General features: G+C 41.9%; 1 protein-coding gene across 1 annotated transcript in view; it reads right to left on the reverse strand.

Moving 5' to 3' along the window:
- The window catches only part of LOC136709612 (carbohydrate sulfotransferase 8-like), a 330,333-nt gene extending 310,396 nt beyond the window's left edge, over nt 1-19,937 (reverse strand). The window contains exon 1 of the mRNA XM_066684986.1: nt 19,659-19,937. The gene's annotated coding sequence lies outside the window, so the exon portion shown is untranslated. The remainder of the gene's footprint in view (nt 1-19,658) is intronic.
- Between the last annotated feature and the right edge of the window lie 1,057 nt (nt 19,938-20,994).

Genomic DNA, 20,994 nt, shown 5'->3' on the forward strand with positions numbered 1-20,994 from the left:
ATCAAGAACTGGGAAAATTCTTACGTATGTATGAGAATCCACAAGACTGGTCCCAGTACTTGGTGTGGGCAGAAATAGCACAAAACTCCCTGGTGAACTCGACTACAGGACTCACCCCCTTTCAGTGTATTTTAGGTTATCAACCCCCGTTGGCACCCTGGACTGCAGCAACATCAGGAATTCCATCAGTGGACTCGTGGATGAGACGCAGTGAGGAGGTGCGGGAAGAAACTAATCAACACATCTCAGAGGCCCTTTCCCGATAGAAGGAACAGGCTGATAAGAACAGATCGAGTTCTCCGTCATTCCAGATTGGGGAAAGGGTGTGGTTGGCTACTAAGGATATCAGGTTTGAGGGGAGGTGCAGGAAGCTCCTGCCCAAGTACATTGGTCCTTTTCGTGTTTCTGGTAAAATTAATGAAGTTACCTATAAGTTGGAGCTACCAGCACAATATCGTATTTCTAATTCCTTTCATGTGTCTCTCCTCAAACCTGTGGTTCCAGGTCCTTTGAATGAGTTGCTGCCCGACGACATTCCGCCCACGGCTGTGGACTTTGGGGACTCTTCTACATATGCCGTGCGCGAGGTGCTGGATTCACGTAGACGTGGAGGAATTCTTCAGTATCTTATTGATTGGGAAGGGTATGGTCCAGAGGAGCGTTCGTGGGTGCCTGCAAAGGACGTCTACGACCCGGGTCTCGTGTTGGCGTTTCACTCTCGCTATCCTGAGAAGCCGGCTCCCCGTCCCAGAGGTCGCCTTAGAAGATCAGTCTCCAATCCTGCTCCGTCCCTTTCTACGTCTCGATCCAGAAACCCACGTCAATCTCAGCCCTCCGCATGTGCAGTCGTCCCTAGCTCCGGTAACTCTGTTCTGCTGGGTGGTCGTCGTCGTGGCCGTCCTCGTTCCAGGCCTCCTCCGGTGCCTTTGGGGGGGGTACTGTCACGCCTACATCCCAGGACTCCAATTCCCAGAATGCACCCGTCAGTCACACTACCCACACTACTTGTCGGTGAAATGTCCGACAAGAGGAAGTGAGGGAAGGGGACTTAAATACAAAACACAGACGAGACGCACCTGAGACAGATAACGAGGGGGCAGGGTAACAAATGAGACACAGACGAGGAGGCGGAACAAAGGCGGGACTAGGGCAACAACAAACAGAGCCATGTGCTGAGAGAGCAAAAGGCCGGGAAAACAGACAAGACAGGACGAGGGCATGACTGTCACGCCTACATCCCAGGACTCCAATTCCCAGAATGCACCCGTCAGTCACATGACTACCCACCGGTCTCCCTCGCCTGAATTCTAATTACACACACCTGTTTGTTTCCCTATTTATACCGCTATCACTGAACTGTTCTCTGCCGAGTATTGCAGTGGTTTATCCCAGCTTACAATGCATTCTCTTGTTATCAGTCTGACGATTTCTTGTTGCCTACTTCCTGCCTGTTTTCCCGGTTTACGTCTCCTGCCTTGTCCCTTTTGGTACTGTCTGTATTCTTCGGTTTTTGAACTCTGCCTGATTCTCGACTGCGGTTTTCGCTTATCCTCTGAGGTACTGTTTGCTCCCTGTTTTTGTAACCTTGCTTGCCTTGTGATTACTCTTTTGTATACCGTCATTAAAAAACTGTTTACTGTGTTTCGCAATTGTCAGCTTTCTGTTCTGACAGTGACACTCAAGTGGTATTTTAAATGGGTACATATAGGGTATTGTATAAGTGATCTGCCTTTTGTGATCAGTTTCTAATAAAGTTTTTTTTTTTTTTTTTTTTTAAATCAACAGCTGTGTGATCCGTGTGCATTTAAGGGAGCCTGGGCTGGGAACAGTATTGATAAGTAGGGTTCTCCCACCCTTTAAGATTAGGGAGTGGCGTAATCTGTGATTGATTAGATAATATGGGCCACACTTTGATTGACAATATGTTCCTCTTGGATAGAAAACATGTGCCAATGTTTTAAAAGAATGACTCAATATTGAGGCAGGTTTGCCATGTTTTGATAGGGTTAGTGTATGTAGAGAAAGTTTTGTTTGAATTTTGAAATGAAAACTTGGTATTTAATTAACAAAATTTTACTATTTGGCTACTTGTGTGAGGTAGATGTGTTGCTGTGTTTAGATTTTTGAAAAAAAGTCTCTTAAGTGTTGGTAAACGCTTGTTAGCCATAAACAAGTCAGAAAAAACTGTTGTGAAGTCCTACAGATTTCACTGGAGAATGGATGAAGAGAGAGAAGGGGGGAGAGAGAGAAAGAGAGAATAACCTGATCTTTATATTTTCACTCTAGTTTTCCAGGTACAAAGCCATGATCTCATCCCAAACCCATACATGAACTTGTCCCTTCTCTGTACAGTCCAGATCTCTCTGATGTGCACAGACTGTATTTTAAATAATCATTCTTAGGCAAGAAAGTAAAGCTAAGGTGCCCCATTGTCAGGAATCACTGGGCGGACTGACGGAGGTGGACGCACTTGCTAGAACACGGATACTTTAATAATAAAACAAAGAAACAAAACAAACACAAACGGACTCTAGGGCAGATACTAAATTAGGAAACAACAAGACTAGGAATTTAAATAAAACAACTTGACTTAGAGAGGGAAAGAAACAACTTGACATGACTATAAACGAGAAAGAAGCAACACGACAGGACTAAGAAAGAGAAAGACACAAAATGACACGACTTGGACTTGAAACTTAGCAAAACAACACAACATGACTTAGAGAACAAAACGAATGACCGATACCAGGAAGTGACACACGGGAACTTAAATACTACATACAAACGAGACAGATAACGAGGACAGCGGACAAGGAGGCGGAACAAAGGCGGGACATGGGCGGAGACAAGGACAACAACAGACAGAGCCATGTGCAGATAGAGCACATGGCGTGAAAAACAGACCTGACAGGACGAGGGCGTGACACCCATGTTGAATTTATAGTAATATTTTTATTTTCACTCAGCTCAGAGAGTTGATTTTTTTTTTTTTTTACGTTGGATCATATTATTTGAAATGAGCAATGAAACTGGCAAAAGAAGAACCTGGGGGCCATGAAGGTGGAGGAAGCTAATATGTTTCTTTCTTCCCTATTTTCCAGTCCTGAACTGCTGACAAGTTAAGGGTCCCCTCCAACTCCTCTTGACAGTGACCTTGTCCTTTCTACTGTCCAGTACCAATTCCTTTGGTGTGAACTAACTGTTCCTGGGTCAGCTATAATCCTGCACCCTGGTTCTCTAGAGACATCTGTGTTTTTTCTGGTTTTACAAGACAAGTGGGATGTGATCAGTCTCCTCTCCACACAAACACACACCACACACTCCACCTAAATGCAAGATAAACAAGTGTTGTCACAGCCAAGATGTCACGCTGGGAGAATAAAAGCATTCTATTCTGCAGAACTTCTGACAAGGCACAAAGCTTCCTCCTCAAGCTTTGCCATAGAGCACTCAATCTCTCCCTCCCTCTCTTTTGTTTAATTAACTTTAATAGAAACAAACATAAACAAAATTTCCCAGCAGCCAAATTGAGTGTGAGCATGCCACATTCGCTGCACAAATCTGTGTTTTGGCACTTTTAATTAATACTTTATTGCTTTGGGATTAAATACTGCCAGTGATTTAATAAGAGCCAGGCTCATTATTTAGTTATAAATAATACTTAATACTTTGTACAACTTAATAATTTGTAAATTACAAAAGTTTATTCTTCTTACAGTACTGTTTAGTTTAGCACAGTACATTATAGTGCACAGTAGTAATTACAGTAGGCCATTTATATAGATACACCTTAATAATGGGAATGGTTGGTGATATTAACTTCCCATTTTGAAGTCGGCCATTTTGGATCCAACTTTTGTTTTTTCAATGGGAAGAGGGTCATACAGGGTGGGCCATTTATGTGGATACACCTTAATAAAATGGGAATGGTTGGTGAAATTAACTTCCTGTTTGTGGCACATTAGTATATGGGAGGGGGAAAACCTTTCAAGATGGGTGGTGACTATGGTGGCCACCAAACTTTGATTTTTCAATGGGAATTCAAAAGTCACTGGGAATTTCACAAGAAAAACAATGGTGTACATAACTTTATTCTTTCATGAGTTATTTACAAGTTTCTGACCACTTACAAAATGTGTTCAAAGTGCTGCCCATTGTGTTGGATTGTCAATGCAACCCTCTTCTCCCACTCTTCACACACTGATAGCAACACCGCAGGAGAAATGCTAGCACAGGCTTCCAGTATCAGTAGTTTCAGGTGCTTGTAGTTGTTGTAGTAGCTGTTTTGATCTGAATCTGAAAATCTGAATTGTTCAGCTGGTGGTTTAAAGGTTTTGGCTTGCTGGTAATAGTGATATTACTGTTTTAATATTATGTGATTGGTGTAATTTGATAATTTTTAAATAATTAATATTTAAAACTTGAAAAATGTATGACTTTTTTTTATCTTAGAAATGTACGTGTGTGTGGTGATGGTAGTGTTCGGGGTGGGGGGGGGGGTCAAGGGAGAAGTCTCAGTTCATTGCATTGTGTATGCTGTTTGTAATGAGTTCTCCTGTTGTTACCCCATTAATGATTTTTATGTACGACATCACGTTATGCCATTCTTTAGTTTAATGCATTTTAATGGCATTAATACATAGATGCTTCAGGTGACAGCATGTGTGCACTTAAATCTCCAGAGAGATTCTTTTTTCTTTCTCTAAACACACCTCTACTGAGTGTGTGTGTCTCTGGGGTTGCTTCATTTTGTAGGAACCAATGTTATACAGACTTTGGAGTGTTCTACTTCCAGCACAAACCAGTCAGATAAAAAATAACTTATAAGCCACAACAACCTCAGGCAGCTGATCTTTATTCATTAACCATTTTAATCATTCATGTATTTATTCACCTACAATTTACCACTTCATCCAAGTCATGGTCAAGGTGACATGCCTTGACTGGCCAGTGGCTACCTCATAAAAAAATGAAACAAAACTGACTATTAATTTTCTGTCAATAAAAAAAAAGCCAAGCTGCTAGAATGTCCCACTCTGAATTCAATATGGTTGTCATGTCACAAAATTGGATGAGCCCTTGTGTACATTTTAATTCGTTGTTGTATTTTCACTCTTCTACTCTTCCAATTATTAATATTCATTCATTCATTCATTATCTGTAACCGCTTATCCAGTTCAGGGTCGCAGTGGGTCCAGAGCCTACCTGGAATCATTAGGCGCAAGGCAGTCCTTCACAGGGCAACACATACACACACAAATATTCACTCACACACTCACACCTACGGACACTTTTGAGTCACCAATCCACCTACCAACGTGTGTTTTTGGACCGTGGGAAACCCACGCGGACACAGGGAGAACACACCAACTCCTCACAGACAGTCACCTGGAGCAGGAATTGAACGCACAACCTCCAGGCCCCTGGAGCTGTGTGACTGCGACACTACCTGCTGTGTCACCGTGCCGCCATTTATTATTATTATTATTATAGTATTGCTCCTTTAAAGCCATTATAAGCTCAGAGCTATATAGAACTAGACTGATTTCCTGGACAGCTCATCACCACCTTTGCCCAGTGCTTCCCAGTGCAATGACAGCAGAGGTCGTCCAGCTAAGGCCAGAGTCAATGCAATGAGAAATTAGAAGGGGAAATATCCAAACAAGCAAGAGAGCTGTCTCATACATTATTCCTGAGCCCCTCTCTCTCTAAACTTCACTCTTTAGGGGATTGTCTGACATCCCAAATGAATAATTAAGAATTGACCTTTAGTTCTCATTAAAAGTGAGGCCTGTGTATGTTTGTGAGTGTGAGTAGGTAGGTAGGGAATTTTCTTCCTAAAAACAGCTGACTGGCCCACATACAACATTTGTTTACATCCTGAAGAGAAGGCCACTATTCACATTTTTAACAAGCCGCAGGACACTCTAGGACTAGCGGCTGGATATGGCTACTGAATAAATGAGGCACAGCTTTTGGCTCTTTTTCTTCTGAAATCATTTTGCTTCTGACTTCCCTGAACTGTAACTATACCTACTGTATAAGCTGGGAACCAATTTGGATATAGTGTCTCTGGGCTGTAAATAAAGTTTTTTTTCAAGGGTTCTTTAGAAAAGACAGTGGTTTTGTATAGATCCTTGACTTAGAACTATGTTCATGGTGAGATGGTGACATGTAGAAAGTATGGTTGTGTTACAAGCTTTGAAGAATTCTATTTTTCAGACTGCAGAGTGAAGATTATGCTGAGATTTGTGCTACAGTGCTACAATGGCTACATACAGCATTCTGCTTGAGATGGAAAGGTGGGTTTTTCTAACTTGGAACTGTTATTCAGACATAGGCAGGGAATGTTCCTGGGGGACGCTGGCTTGGATTGAAGGATGCCCAAGCCAGAGGGAGCCTTGCATTGGAGGATAAAGCACAGAAGAGGGCATGGAACTGGAATACAGAAGTACTGTTAAACCTAATAGCTATTTACCATGGCATGTCAAAGCTGCAGGTTGCTGGGGTAAAGTTGCTGAGTGTTCAGGACCTTGCTGGGCTGGGGGAATGCTGAATGTGGAGGGGACAGGAGGGGGTTTGAATGCATAGATTTCTGGGCTGAGGTGTTCCAGGCAGGGTGTATTTATAGCCAGCAGAAATAATTAATTGTGATCATGGAGCAGATCCTACATTTACTAGTCACTGAGAAGCTGAATATCTCTCTCTCTCTCTCTCTCTTTCCCAGGGCAAAGGGAGGTTGTTGCTTTTGGAGTCACTGCGTACATGAAATGTGCTTCACTGTTCTTGTGCTGTCAGGTGAATCTCTCTAAAGTGGATACCTTGGAGATGTCTGCAACGTTCTGCCACCTTCACAGCCAGTGTTCCTAACCACCCCCAACAGTGCATTCACAAACAACTCCCACAAATCAAACTGTGCTCAAATTTCCATGTCAAGGGCTCCTGCAGTTCAGAAACCCACACTGCAACCATTTCATTCCAGATCCATACAGCCCCAACACAAGGCAAGCTCAAGAAGTAGCAGTATATTTCTTCCAACATACAGGGTGGGCCATTTATGTGGATACACCTTAATAAAATGGGAATGGTTGGTGAAATTAACTTCCTGTTTATGGCACATTAGTATATCGGAGGGGGAAAACCTTTCAAGATGGGTGGTGACCATGGTGGCCACCAAATTTTGATTTTTCAATGGGAAAAGGGTCATGTGACACATCAAACATATTGGGAATTTCACAAGAAATAATTCTTTCATGAGTTATTTACAAGTTTCTTACCACTTATGAAATGTGTTCAAAGTGCTGCCCATTGTGTTGGATTGTCAATGCAACCCTCTTCTCCCACTCTTCACACACTGATAGCAACACTGCAGGAGAAATGCTAGCACAGGCTTCCAGTATCTGTAGTTTCAGGTGCTGCACATCTCTGCACATATCTTCACAGCATAGACAATTGCCTTCAGATGACCCCAAAGATAAAAGTCTAAGGGGGTCAGATCGGGAGACCTTCAGGGCCAGTTGACGACCAATCCACTTTCCAGGAAACTGTTCATCTAGGAAAGCTCAGACCTGACACCCATAATGTGGTGGTGCACCATCTTGCTGGAAAAACTCAGGAAATGTGCCAGCTTCAGTGCATAAAGAGGAAAACACATCATCATGTAGCAATTTCGCATATCCAGCGGCCTTGAGGTTTCCATTGATGAAGAATGGCCCCACTATCTTTGTACCCTATATACCACACCATACCATCAATGGTCTCCCTCAGTGCTCTGGCTGTGGCGTTAAATTTTGCTGGAATAAATTACAGCCCTTTTTACCTCAGACCTCTGAGGTCTCCCTGGGGAGAAAAGGAACGCCAGCGGCTGCACCCGGATGCCACACCGGAAAGCAACGCACGTCAGCGACATGCTCCCAGTTATCTACAGTCCATCTCCAGGGATACGTAAAGGTCACATGGTTTCATTCCTTCATAGCTCAGGAATGGTGCTGAATGCTTGCTGGGATAAACAGTACCCTTTCTAGAATTTAGGGTAATCATCATAGAGAAATTCTCTCATATATTAATCTCCCTGTTCTCTCATGTATCGTTGTAATCCATTTCATTATATGAATGTATAATCAATATTCATTATTTGATGAATGATCAATTAATAAACCAGTTGTGAGATAAAACCAATCCTTGGTTATTTATTCGTGTGTGCACTTTTCTTGTACCGAATTATTCCTTCTAGTTCAGATTCAATTTCGGAGCCAAGAACCTACAGCGGGTCAATGCGCATAATAATTCATTAATAATAATTAATTCTAGCTAATTCTGCTGTATAATATGTGAAGATGGCCTACTTGTCCGAGCGACAGGTAAAGACACTACATATTATTTAATGACTCCCAAACATGGAGCTTAACAAAATGAATTAAATAATTAATTATTAATCCAATAATAATTAATTATCATTGACCCCGATATGTAGTATTTATGCCACCATGACGTGTGCATAACTATTTCCACTACAACTGAACAAAATCTTCTGTGTAAATTGAGGGTCCTGTTCCAATTTTTGTTTTGCCCATTCTGCAAATTCAGTGCGCCCATCTGGGTCATCCTCATTGAGAGTTTGTAAGGGTGCCATTTGTGAGTAGCTAATATGCACCGACGGGATGTTCGACTGATGTCCCTCTCCAGTGACATGCATGTTACATGTTAACCTCTGCGACATATCAAGAAACTTGTAAATAACTCACGAAAGAATAAAGTTACATTACAACCAAGCACACCATTGTTTTTCTTGTGAAATTCCCAACAAGTTTGATGTGTCACATGACCCTCTTCCCATTGAAAAAACAAAAGTTAGATCTAAAATGGTCACCACCCATCATCAAAAATTTTCCCCCTCCCATATACTAATGTGCCACAAACAGGAAGTTAATATCACCAACCATTCCCATTTTATTAAGGTGTATCCATATAAATGGCCCACACTGTACATCCAATATTCTCCCACCTTTCTCACTGCAACTTCAACACAACATGTAAATATTCCACCACATCTAGAATCTAAATGTCTAAGAATACTCCACAGACAACACTGCATTGTTTACACCTCAAAAGCTTTTGCAAACTAGACCATTTACAATACCAGTGTACCAGTCAATAAAACAATACAACACATCTAAATGTTGATATAGGAAAATATCACAAGGCCAATCCACAAGGCCAAACTAAAGGCTGTTACACATGGACAAAACATCCTCTTCATGTGATGAACATCAGGAAACCAATTTTAGAGAGAACAAGCATGGAGGGTTAAACCCTTTAATGCAAGAGCTGACACTTTATTCTGTGCACTTTCCTGCATATTTTCAGATGTCCATATATGTCTTGTCTCAGAGCCTCTGTGCTGCTCTGTCAGAATATACCAGGCGCTGAGACACAAACCCAAAAGCTGATTGGCTGGTCGGTTGCTGAGTTTTGTCATCTGTGAAAGCTCACAAAAATCAAACAGTAGGTGATTAAAATCATGTCACATTTCACATGTCTCTGGCTGAGAATCCATGTTTGCAGCCACCCGAATAAACCTGCAGTCAGTGTGTAACAACTTTAACACAGAAAAATACACACCAACGCACACCAGCATATTCAAAATAATAATAAAAAAGTAATTTGCTGAGATAAACCAGTGCCTAGCTCAGCAAGGTATGTATTTCTGGGCAGAGCAAAAGTCCCATCTGTAACAAGACACATTTTGGATAGGGAGTACTCAGTAGCAGCCCTTGTGAAGCCCTTTCTAAAAAGGAGTAAGTGTTTGTGAGCATGTGAATGGTGAGTAAGTGCATGAATATTAAGTAAATGAGTGATTTATTGAGTGTGTGAGTATGTTATTGAGAGAATATTTGAGAGTGTATGTTATTGGATAAGTATGAATGTGTGATTGAGTGAATATCTATATGATTGAGAGAGAAAAGAGAGAGAGAGAGAGAGACAGAGAGAGAGAGAGATTAAGTGACTGAGTGAGTTGCAAGTCAGTTGCATTAAGTGTTTCACATCTAAAAACCAGTCTACACATGTCACACACACACACTACACACACACACACACACACACACGTGCTAACGCACAAAACCCTTTTGCAGTGAGCAAGTCTGTATAAGTACCTCTCACTTCAGTTGAGTGAAACAGTAGATCTGAAGTTCACATCAACATAGCAAAAATTTGCAAATACCCCTCATAAAAACTTCACATTTATGGTGGTGCAGGAATGAAGTGGCGAACAATCATTTTGGTTTTTATGTTTTCCTCATTAAAAGCTTTTTCCTAGACTCTCTGTTGAACTCAAGGTCTCTTGCTGTGTGTGTCAGAAGGTCACCTTTTTGCAGGAACTTTATTCTCACACACATTCTGCTTTTTAAAGTATGGCTGTGTGAGAATGGTGGAATGTCTGAGGAACAAGCTGGGATATTTAATGGGGCCTTCCACATAGAGTGTCTTTGATTCAGTCTGATAACATGCACAAAAGAGCAGCTGTAACTCTCTCTCATTCTCTCTCTCTCTCTCTCTCTCTCTCTCTCTCTCTCTCTCTCTCTCTCTCTCTCTCTCTCTCTCTCACACACACACACACACATGCACACGCAGACACATCCTAATATCTCCTCACCCCTATGGTTCTATCTTGGTTCTGTCCTGGGTTTGTGGGAGTGAGGCACCCGGCTCGGCCATCTGGAGATGCCTGCAGATAGTGCCAGTTCACACTCTCTTTCTATCTCTCTTTTACTCTCTCTCTCTTTCTCTCTTAGTCAGTTTGCATCAGAGCCTGGTGGTGTAGCAGGCCCCATGCTAACTAGTGCTAACACACCAAACACTACAAAACAGCTGCCAAACTTTCTGCTTTCTGTTACTCTGTCCTAAGCACTAAGCTAATGCAAAACCATTCTAAACTCTGCTAGCATAAATGGAGCTCTAATAAAAACCAATACAGCAGATTGTGATTCATCATCTCCATTAGTGCATGTTCATCACTGTAAGATGCAGCACAACAGAGTGCCTCAGAAACAAGTACATCCCTCTGCTTCTGATAAAGTTAAATTTGTCTTAGACTGTTTCTATATGTTGCTAATATCCTTAACTTCATGCATGGCCTAATTATTTCAATACAAATCTTTAAAAAATAAAAAAACAAGTTTAATTACAGGGTGGCACAGTGGGACAACAGGTAGTGTCACAATCATACAGCTCCAGGGACCTGGAGGTCTGTGAGGAGTTTGGTGTTTTCTCCCCATGTTTGTGTGGGATTCCTCCGGGTGCTCCATGTAATCTCAATTGCTATCATGTAGTGGCGACCTTTTCCACCAGGGTCAGAATGGCGGCAGATTCCAGGGATGGAGTTTTGGGCACTGCTGCCCCGATACAAAGGTGAGGGGTCTTGGGAACATTATGAAGCTAGGTGTGGTGGCACGCAATTACGGGTGGACCACAGAGATAATGGCCATGAAGGAAAGGTGCTGAAGGTGTTAGTGGATCTACTGGAGAGAGAGCATGGGAATCTGGATGGCCCCAAAGTGGCTCTTAGGTGGCCGGGCTCCTAGGCTCCTGATTTTTCCTCGTGTAAAAGTAAACCAACACCTGGACTCCCTCACCCAACCAGCTCCAACCCCACCACCTCCCTTTCACCAAACACCAGGTTGCTGAGCAGAAGTTGAAGGTAATGGTAGAAGCTGAGGTCACTGAGCCAACCTGTGGTCCTTGTGAAAAAAAAAGATGGTAGCTGGTGTTTTTGCATAGACTGCCGTCACCTAAATGCAGTCACTAAGGCAGACTGAATCATCATGGTTCCACACACTGGATTACCATATGTACTGGCAAGTGGCCTTTGCCCTGGATGCTAAGAAACAGACAGCACTCACCTTGGGGCATGGCTTTGGCATTCTGAGTTATGTTCTTAGGGCTATGCCTCAGCCACCTTTGAACTGTTGGTCGAGTGAGTCCTGGCTGGTCTGCCCAAGAAACAATGCATTGTATATCTTGATGATCTGCTAATGTATATACCAAGCTTTGACAAAACCTTGTCTCATCTACAGCAGGTGTTTCTGGCAATCAGAGCTGCCAACTTGTGACAACTTACCATGGGACAGCAGACCATAATGGACATCTCTACTGAGGCTAGGAGACCCTGGTGCTGGGAAAGTTGGTGTGGCAGTTATGGGTCCATCAAAGCCTGCACACCAGGGTTTTATGAGCTGTACACCGGCTTGCAGGAGTGGGCCACTTTGGGATCATGAAGACCCTGTGACAGCTCCGGCAGTGGTTTTACTGGCCTGGGTGCTGCACTGATGTGAAATTATTGTACACTGCTGCAGTGCTTACACTATGAAAAGAGGGGCCTGTTAAGTCCCAGGCACCCCTCCTGTCACTTCAAGCAGGTGCCCCAATGGAAAGGGTGGCAGGGAGATGTACTCTGTCCATTCCCCCAAACCAATGCTGGGAACTACTACGTGCTTGTGGCCATGGACTTTGTCATGAAATGGCCTGAGGTGTATGGGGGTCCAGACAAGAGTGCTGTCATACTGGAGTTGCTGGAGGAATTATTTTGCCAGTTCGGCCTCCCAGAAAAATTGCACATCGATTTTGCAACTTTGACGCACAGGTTATGAGGGAGGTGTGTAGCTGGTTAGGGGTTCCAAAAACACAGACCACCCCCTTCCACCCACAGAGCATATGTCTGGTGGAACGTTTTAACAGAAAATTCGCCACCCAATTAGCCATCATCACCAATTGCTATCAGCAGAATTGGGAACGCCATTTGCCCATGGTGCTGGGGCAGAAGCTGTAAACACCAGCAGAGTTGATCGTCAGGCTGCCTGCAGGGACAGAGAAGACTACGTCAGATGCCCAGTATGTCAAAGAACTTCATGGACAAGGTGCAACTGATCGGATGTCAGAACCAGGAGAAAGCCACACGGTATAAAATATCTGTGAATTTTATGATAGAAAACTGCAAAATCATCAGTAAATGACTGCAAACTCTAAAAAGGTTGAAAATAATTTTTGTAACCCCATTAGGGGTTCCTAGCATGCCTTGCTTCTCCATATTTTCTGTGATTATCAGAGTTTCTTTGTTTTTTCTGTCTTTGAGACTTTTTGATTTTGGGTTGTATTGGGGTAATTATTTTGTGCATTTGTGTGTGTGTGCTTGTGTTTCTGTGCATGTTGTGATGAGATGTGCGTTTGTCAGGAAAGTTCACCATCAGCCTGTGTTCCGAGTGCTGGAATGTGGCACCCAGATACTGCACATTACTTAGGTCCTTTTGGCACTATCTCCTTTTAAGGGGTGAATATAGGATGCAGTTTGACTATATCTAAATATGGCTATATCTCAGTCTTCATTCTCTCATTTGTCACACAATTTACATGTAATTTTATGGCAAAACAATGTTTCTTTGTTATTATTTTGCAAATATTATGGCATTTTTTACAGTGTATATCTGTTTTTTTAACAGAAAAGTACCGTAAACAAAAGTTCTTAAATGTAAAATTCATGATTGCCAAAAACATAACCATATATTTCACAGTGAAATTCTGGCAACCACAGCTGCAAGTTTTTTACCGTAAATATTACTAATTTTTTACAGTGTGCAGCCTGTGGCATAAGCAAGCATATGACATGTAATGCCAGGGTCAACCCTGAGCCTGGGCACTGATGTTTGACTGTTCCACTCCAGTCTGACTGGGAGGGATTGTACTGGGTGCTGTGTGTACTGGGTGTGTGTGAAGAGGGGCAGTGTGGCAGGGTATTCCATCTCCTATCATGCATTGCTGGCTCTACTCCTGAACCTATTAAGCTTATTAGTTGTTTATGTAATGTTAGGGCTTCACACACTAACCCACTCATTCAGTGGACAGTTTCCCATATGTAGCCACACACACCTGGGGACAATGCCACACTCACCCAGCCATTCATCACACAATGACCAGTGTATGGTTTTACACACTCACCTAATCATTCATACTCTCACACCTGTTGGCAATTGAACAATCCATCTACCCACATATGTTTTTGCACTGTGGAAGGAAATTGGAGTACCTACTCACACCCAACTCCTCACAGACAGTAACCTGAGAATTGGGTACAGGTCCTGGAATCTTAAAAAAACGGTTTAAATTTCTATTTCACATGCAGAAAGACACATTACACAAAAAAATAAGATTATTAGAAAAGGTTATTAGAGCTATGCCATAGAAGGACCTTAGAATTCATACAGTCATAAACAGTTATGTGTGGTCTAAAATGCCCCAGACTATGGGTTTGACCAGAACTAAATCTCCTAATATTTTCAAGTCTCCTGACACACACACATGCATACACATCATTCCAGGCATGATCAGTCACCCAAAGATACTGTTGGATTAGTTTATAATGACTAACATGCTGACTAATGCAGATCCATTGATGTAGAGCAGAATAAGAAGCTGAGAAGTAACCGCAATCATCTTTGCCATCACACTAATACATTCTATACCTAAATATTGGTCGACACCCTCTATGAAGAGCCCATTCTGCTGCTTTAAGTTGCACTCACTGTTGACATAATGTGCATACACAGTTTGTATAAGCTCCACAGAAATGCATGGATTGAAATGGGTCAGGTATATAAGCCCCAACCCCAGCACTGGGTTTGGAGCACCAGAGTAATTTTTGATCCATCACTATCTGACCTCACTAAATCTTTATAGCAATGTTCCAACATCAAAGCCCGACATCCTATTCACAAAGAAGACAAGCTCCTTCTTTGCCCCATTCAATGCACAAGAGACGCTGGATGAGTGGGTGTCCACAAACTTTTGAGTGGGAGATGTCTATAGCTATTCCAAATCCTCGGATGAAGCCTTACACTGAACTCAACCAAATCACAGTATAAAAATAAGAGCTAGGCTTGAAATGCCCTTATATGCATTATTCACAATATTACTAATTCAGGAGGTAGTGAATGATTTTCAATGCAGGGTATTATGGGTATCCACTATCTGCTATGGGCGGGACGGTAGCGCAGCAGGTAGTGTCACAGTCACACAACTCCAGGGACCTGGAGGTTGTGGGTTTGATTCCCGCTCCGGATGACTGTCTGTGAGGAGTTTGGTGTGTTCTCCCCGTGTCCGCATGGGTTTTTCATCTGGGAACTAAAACACATGTTGGTAGGTGGATTGGCGACTCAAAAGTGTGTGTGTGTGTGTGTGTGTGTGTGTGTGTCTGTGTTGCCCTGTGAATGACTGGCACCCCCTCCAGGGTGCATTCCCGCCTTCCGCTCAATGATTCCAGGTATGCTCTGGACCCCCCGTGACCCTGAACTGGATAAGCGGTTACAGATAATGAATGAATGAATGAACTATCTGCTATGTTATATTGTTTGTACGTTATTTACTGTGGTACACTGTTGGATTGTTTTAGTGAGTTGAAAATTGTGTACTGTTTTTAGACACCACAATATGATGGAGAAAACCCAGTACAATATATCATGAATAAGGCACAGTTTCTGACACCACCAAGGACTCACTCATGCAGGTCTTGTGTTTTCAACTCTTGACCTGGACAGTACATGTGCTCCTGGGTTGATTGCATACAGCACATAGCTGAAGCTATCACATATAGTTATGGAGCATTTGAAGAAGGGAGGGTCAGACAGGCACCTGACTAGTCACCGATTGAATGCAACAGCAGCATTTGTCACAGTGTCTAGTCCAGTTTCCCGTCCAGTACTGTGCAAAATCACAACCAATATCAATCATAATTTACCCTTTCAGCTCAGGAGCCAAGGCAGCATGACTAAAATAACTATAGCATCTGTTCCTCAATAACAATAATCACACTACAGCTGAGATCTGTAACACTATAAACAAGGTCTAGAGTACTAGAATTAAAGTCCAGAAATCTACAACCAAGATCTAAAACTCTATAAGAAATATATTTTATATATTGGGATATTTGGGTCCCAAAGACTAGGACCAATATATACCACCAAAAATGTTTTAGAACCTGGGTCCAGAAGACTAGAATCAAGACCAACAACACTATAAGCAATATCTAGAACACTACAACCTTGGTCCAGTCTATAAGAATCTAGACATAAAACAACACAACTCTAGATCTAGAATGCTACAATCCAGATCCAGATTACTACAGGGTGGGCCATTTATATGTATACACCTTAATAAAATGGGAATGGTTGGTGATATTAACTTCCTGTTTGTGGCACATTAGTATATGGGAGGGGGCAAACTTTTCAAGATGGGTGACCATGGCGGTCATTTTGAAGTCGGCCATTTTGAATCCAATTTTTGTTTTTTCAATGGGCAAAGAGTCATGTGACACATCAAACTTATTGGGAATTTCACAAGAAAAACAATGGTTGTAATGGTTATAAAATAAGTGTTTTAACGTAACTTCATTCTTTCATGTGTTATTTACAAGTTTCTGACCACTTATAAAATGTGTTCAAAGTGCTGCCCATTGTTGGATTGTTAATACAACCCTCTTCTCCCACTCTTCACACACTGATAGCACCACCGCAGGAGAAAAAGCACAGGCTTCCAGTATCTGTAGTTTCTGGTGCTGCACATCTCGTATCTTCACAGCAAACACAATTGCCTTCAGATGACCCCAAAGATAAAAGTCTAAGGGGGTCAGATTGGGAGACCTTGGGGGCTATTCAACTGGCCCATGACGACCAATCCACTTTCCAGGAAACTGTTAATCTAGTACTCTGAACAGACACCCACAATGTGGTGGTGCACCATCTTGCTGGAAAAACTCAGGAAACGTGCCAGCTTCAGTGCTTAAAGAGGAAAACACATCACCATGTAGCAACTTCGCATATCCAATGGCCTTTCCATTGATGAAGAATAGCCCCACATGTACCCCATATTCCACACCATACCATCAAGATGTGCAGGACCTGAAACTACTATACTAGCATTTCTCCTGCGATGTTGCTATCAGTGTGTGAAGAGTGGGAGAAGAGGGTTGTATTAACAATCCAACAATGGGCAGCACTTTGAACACATTTTATAAGTGGTCAGAAACTTATAAATAAGTCATGAAGTTTGATGTGTTACATGACCCACTTCCCACTGAAAAAACAAACGTTGGATCCAAAACTTCAAAACCACCCATCTTGACCCATCAAAACTACCCATCTTGAAAAGTTTCCCCCTTCCATATACTAATGTGCCACAAACAGGAAGTTAATATCACCAACCATTCCCATTTTATTAAGGTGTATCCATATAAATGGCCCACCCTGTACAATCTATATATGGAATATTACAGCCTATACCTAGATTACTAGAATTTGCATCTATTCACTACATATTTAGGGTGCTACAATGCAATGATAATTATGAATCTAGAACACTTGGATGAGCCCTGTGAAGGACTGGTACCCCCCTCCAGGGTTTGTTACCACCTTGCGCTTAGTGATTCCTGGTAGATTTCAAGCATACTGCGACCCTGAATTGGATAAGTAGTTACAAACAATAAATAAACAAATGAACACTAGGATGTATAAAATAGTGCAGATTATGTATCTAAAATGTACAAGGCTGTGATTAAAATGGATCTAGAACACCAGGATATAGAAGGCAATACAGATTTTGGTTCAGGTATACTACAGTATGACATAGAAGGCAGGACAGATCGTGGATCTAGCACACTGGGATGTACAAGACAGGACAGATTGTGGATCTAGAAAACTGCAGAAGGCAGTACACACTATGGATCTAAACCACTAGAATGCCATTAAAATCTATAAACTGAATCAGCTCCACTCCTGAAATGTGTTGCAATAGTTGTGACCATGTAAGTGAATGGTGATGGATCTGCACCACTGCAGGCCTCAGCGTAGGTGTGTAAACATTACCAGAGTGGTGCGCGAGACAAAAGTCAGCCAATAATTACTGACCACAATATGTACGTCCATAGCCATGTCCTCTGCTGTTATTTTGTTTACAGTTTTAATCACTATGTCCATAAAGTAGCATTGGAATCCCACAGGGCCGCTAGTTGGAAGTTGTAGTTACATATGTAGAAGAAGGGGCTCTGATATACGAAGCACACCTGAAGGTCATCATTCCTAGAATTAGGATTCCTCACTGCTGATCCCACTGCTTTCAGAAGCATTTTATATACATGGAATGTGGTTGAATATTTTCAATTTCTCATTTCAGGCTGCTGTATAATCAGCAGCCTGGCTGTATATCAATACTGTACACAATATGTACTAAAACATTTGTAAATGCTTATATCAATTTCTGGCAACCTAGTGAGAAAAAAAAAAAGAAAATCAACCATAAAATTTCCCCAACCTTAAACTTAAGCCAAACCCTATGCAGAACCTTAATGCTAACCATAATATTAACACTAAATTTTAACACTAATACAAATATTTACTTCACAATAAATCTAATGTTAATCTTACACTATTAAAAATAACTGTGCTACAAAGGGTTCTCTAAGCATTGCCATAAAAGAACCATTTTTGCTACTACCTTTAAATGGTTAAATGGTTTAAAGTTCACACTCAAACATTTCTTAAACTAACATGATTATTTATGGAACCAAAAGTGGTCTTTCTATGGCATCGTAAAGAGTCCTTTGTAACACCTTCATTTTTAACAATAACCTGACTGAAAGCTGTAAAATACAAGAAACAGCTGTTTTTTATGTTTGTGTAACAGTCTAACAAACAGATTACAGCACTTTTTCTGTGATCCAGATGTGCTGCTGCCGCAAAATGCAGTGGAGCATGTACACAGTCAATGCAGCTTTTATCTGAACAGCTGGCAGTTGGCCACAACAAAATACTGGTTTGAAATGGAACACACACAGAGGAGTTTGGGAGGGAGGGATTCCAGCATGGTTTCCTCACATCAAATAACTCGATATACACAAACACTTTTTGCACACCCCCACCCCCACACCTCCAGGACACTGGAGGTAACATGTCTTGCCCAAGGGCACATCAGCCTTGAATGATGAGAAATGGTAAAGCACTGTATGGTCTCTCAGCTCTCCCCCATTATTGCTGCCTGTGCTGCAGTTTGACCAATCGACCTTCCAGTCCCAATCTTATTTTATGCGCACAGCTGACCCCAAATTAAATTTTAATGTCATACTTAATCACTGGACATATGACCATTGAGTTGTTCACAGTTATCTGTTAACAATGAGTAAAACTATGCACAGTCTCTACTCTTCAGAGTTTACTGTCCACTGTTCAACTCCTGCCCTCACAACATCATCCATTCCTCTCCATACACTCATCCACAACTTCTGCATAACATATACTCTAGTTTCTGTATCTTGACTGTTCCACTCCATTTATTTATTTAATTTATTTATTTATTTTTCTTACATTCTTTTTATATGTTCCCTTGTTTTTTCTCTCATTTACGCAATTTATTTTCTTGAACTTTTTTATTTTCTTTCATTTTTCTTCACTTGATTTCTCTCCTCTTTCTCTCCACAGGTAATTCTAGTGTAATCCAGACCAGTGTGTCCAGATCAGTGCGCGGTGTAAATTGAACCCTACAGAACGGTCTCGAGCTCGTGCTTTCCCAATAGCTGATGTAGTTCGGCGCATGTTTTTTAAATAATCAACAAGTGCACTGACCTGCTCATAGGATATGCGAGGCAGATGAGTGCTCTCGGCGCTCGAGATTCAGCAGCAGGGTGGAGTTCCACTCAATCCCACGCGCCGTATACCAATGAAGATGCGTGAGCCTTTCAGCACCATGGACAGCACACAACTCTAGCGCTCACAGAAAAAAAAACGATCAGCTTTCACTTCTCCTCCACCACGCGCCTTAATTCCACCTTCTTTATCTGTCTTCCTTCTTTTCCTCCCTGTGTACGCTCCTTCTCTCCACTCGCGCTGCACGCTCCGCTTGAGAGACGAGGGAGAGGCGTTGCGGAAGAGACGCTGCTGCTGCAATACAAGCCCAACGACGGCGCGCGCGCCTCACGAGGAGTTGACAAGATCGAGAGGAACACGCGTGGATAACACACTTTAATACACATGTACAAACACAAACACACACACACAGAGAGAGAGAGAGAGAGAGAGAGAGAGAGAGAAAGGCAGGAGCGTGCGGACTCTCTCTCCCGTACAGGGAATCGAGCACGCGTGTAAAGCGCGAGAGGATGAGGGAGTGACTAGAGAGCTGCAGAGTTAGTTTATAACTGGAGGAGGAGGAGATGGGCGGAGAGAAAGAGGGAGAGCGAGCGAGAGAGAGAGAGAGAGAGAGACGTCAAGAAAGTAAAATATATAACACAAAGTGATACACAGCAGATAAAAAAGAGGGAATAAGAGAAAAAGCAAAATGAGGAAAAAAATGTACAAAGCATGGAAGTGGAGAGAGACTGAGGAAGACAAGGTAGATTAAGAGAAAAAAATAGAGTAATAAAAAAGAGCGTGTGTGTGTGTGTGTGTGTGTATGTGTGAGAGTGTGTGTGTGTGTGTGAGAGAGAGAGAGACAGAGAGAGAGATATGTGGGGGAGCAAGAGAAAAAGATGGAAAACTATGAAATAGGATATGGGAAGCTGTTCAGGAGATAATTATGTACTTTGTGAATATGTATTGGGTTATGGAGAAACTACTTGGTTTAATGTCACATACATTGGTTTTAAGCTGTTTTGTATATATCTGTTTGTGGGTATATATCGGATTATCAGTTTATACATTGGTTTCCTAGCAGATATATTGGTTTGTATGTATTGGTTTGTTGGTGTATATATTGGACTTTCAGTATGTACATTGGTTTTTGAGCATATATATTGGTTTGTGGGTATATACTGTATATTGATTTGTGGGTATATATATTGGTTTGTGGGTATATATATCAGATTATCAGTACATACATTGTTTTTTTTAGCATATATATTGGTTTGTGTATATCGGTTGTTGGTATATACATTGGTTTGTGGGTGTATATATATCGGATTGTCAA

This window comes from Hoplias malabaricus, chromosome 11 (genome assembly GCF_029633855.1).
Source record: "Hoplias malabaricus isolate fHopMal1 chromosome 11, fHopMal1.hap1, whole genome shotgun sequence".
Taxonomy (NCBI): Eukaryota; Metazoa; Chordata; class Actinopteri; order Characiformes; family Erythrinidae; genus Hoplias; species Hoplias malabaricus.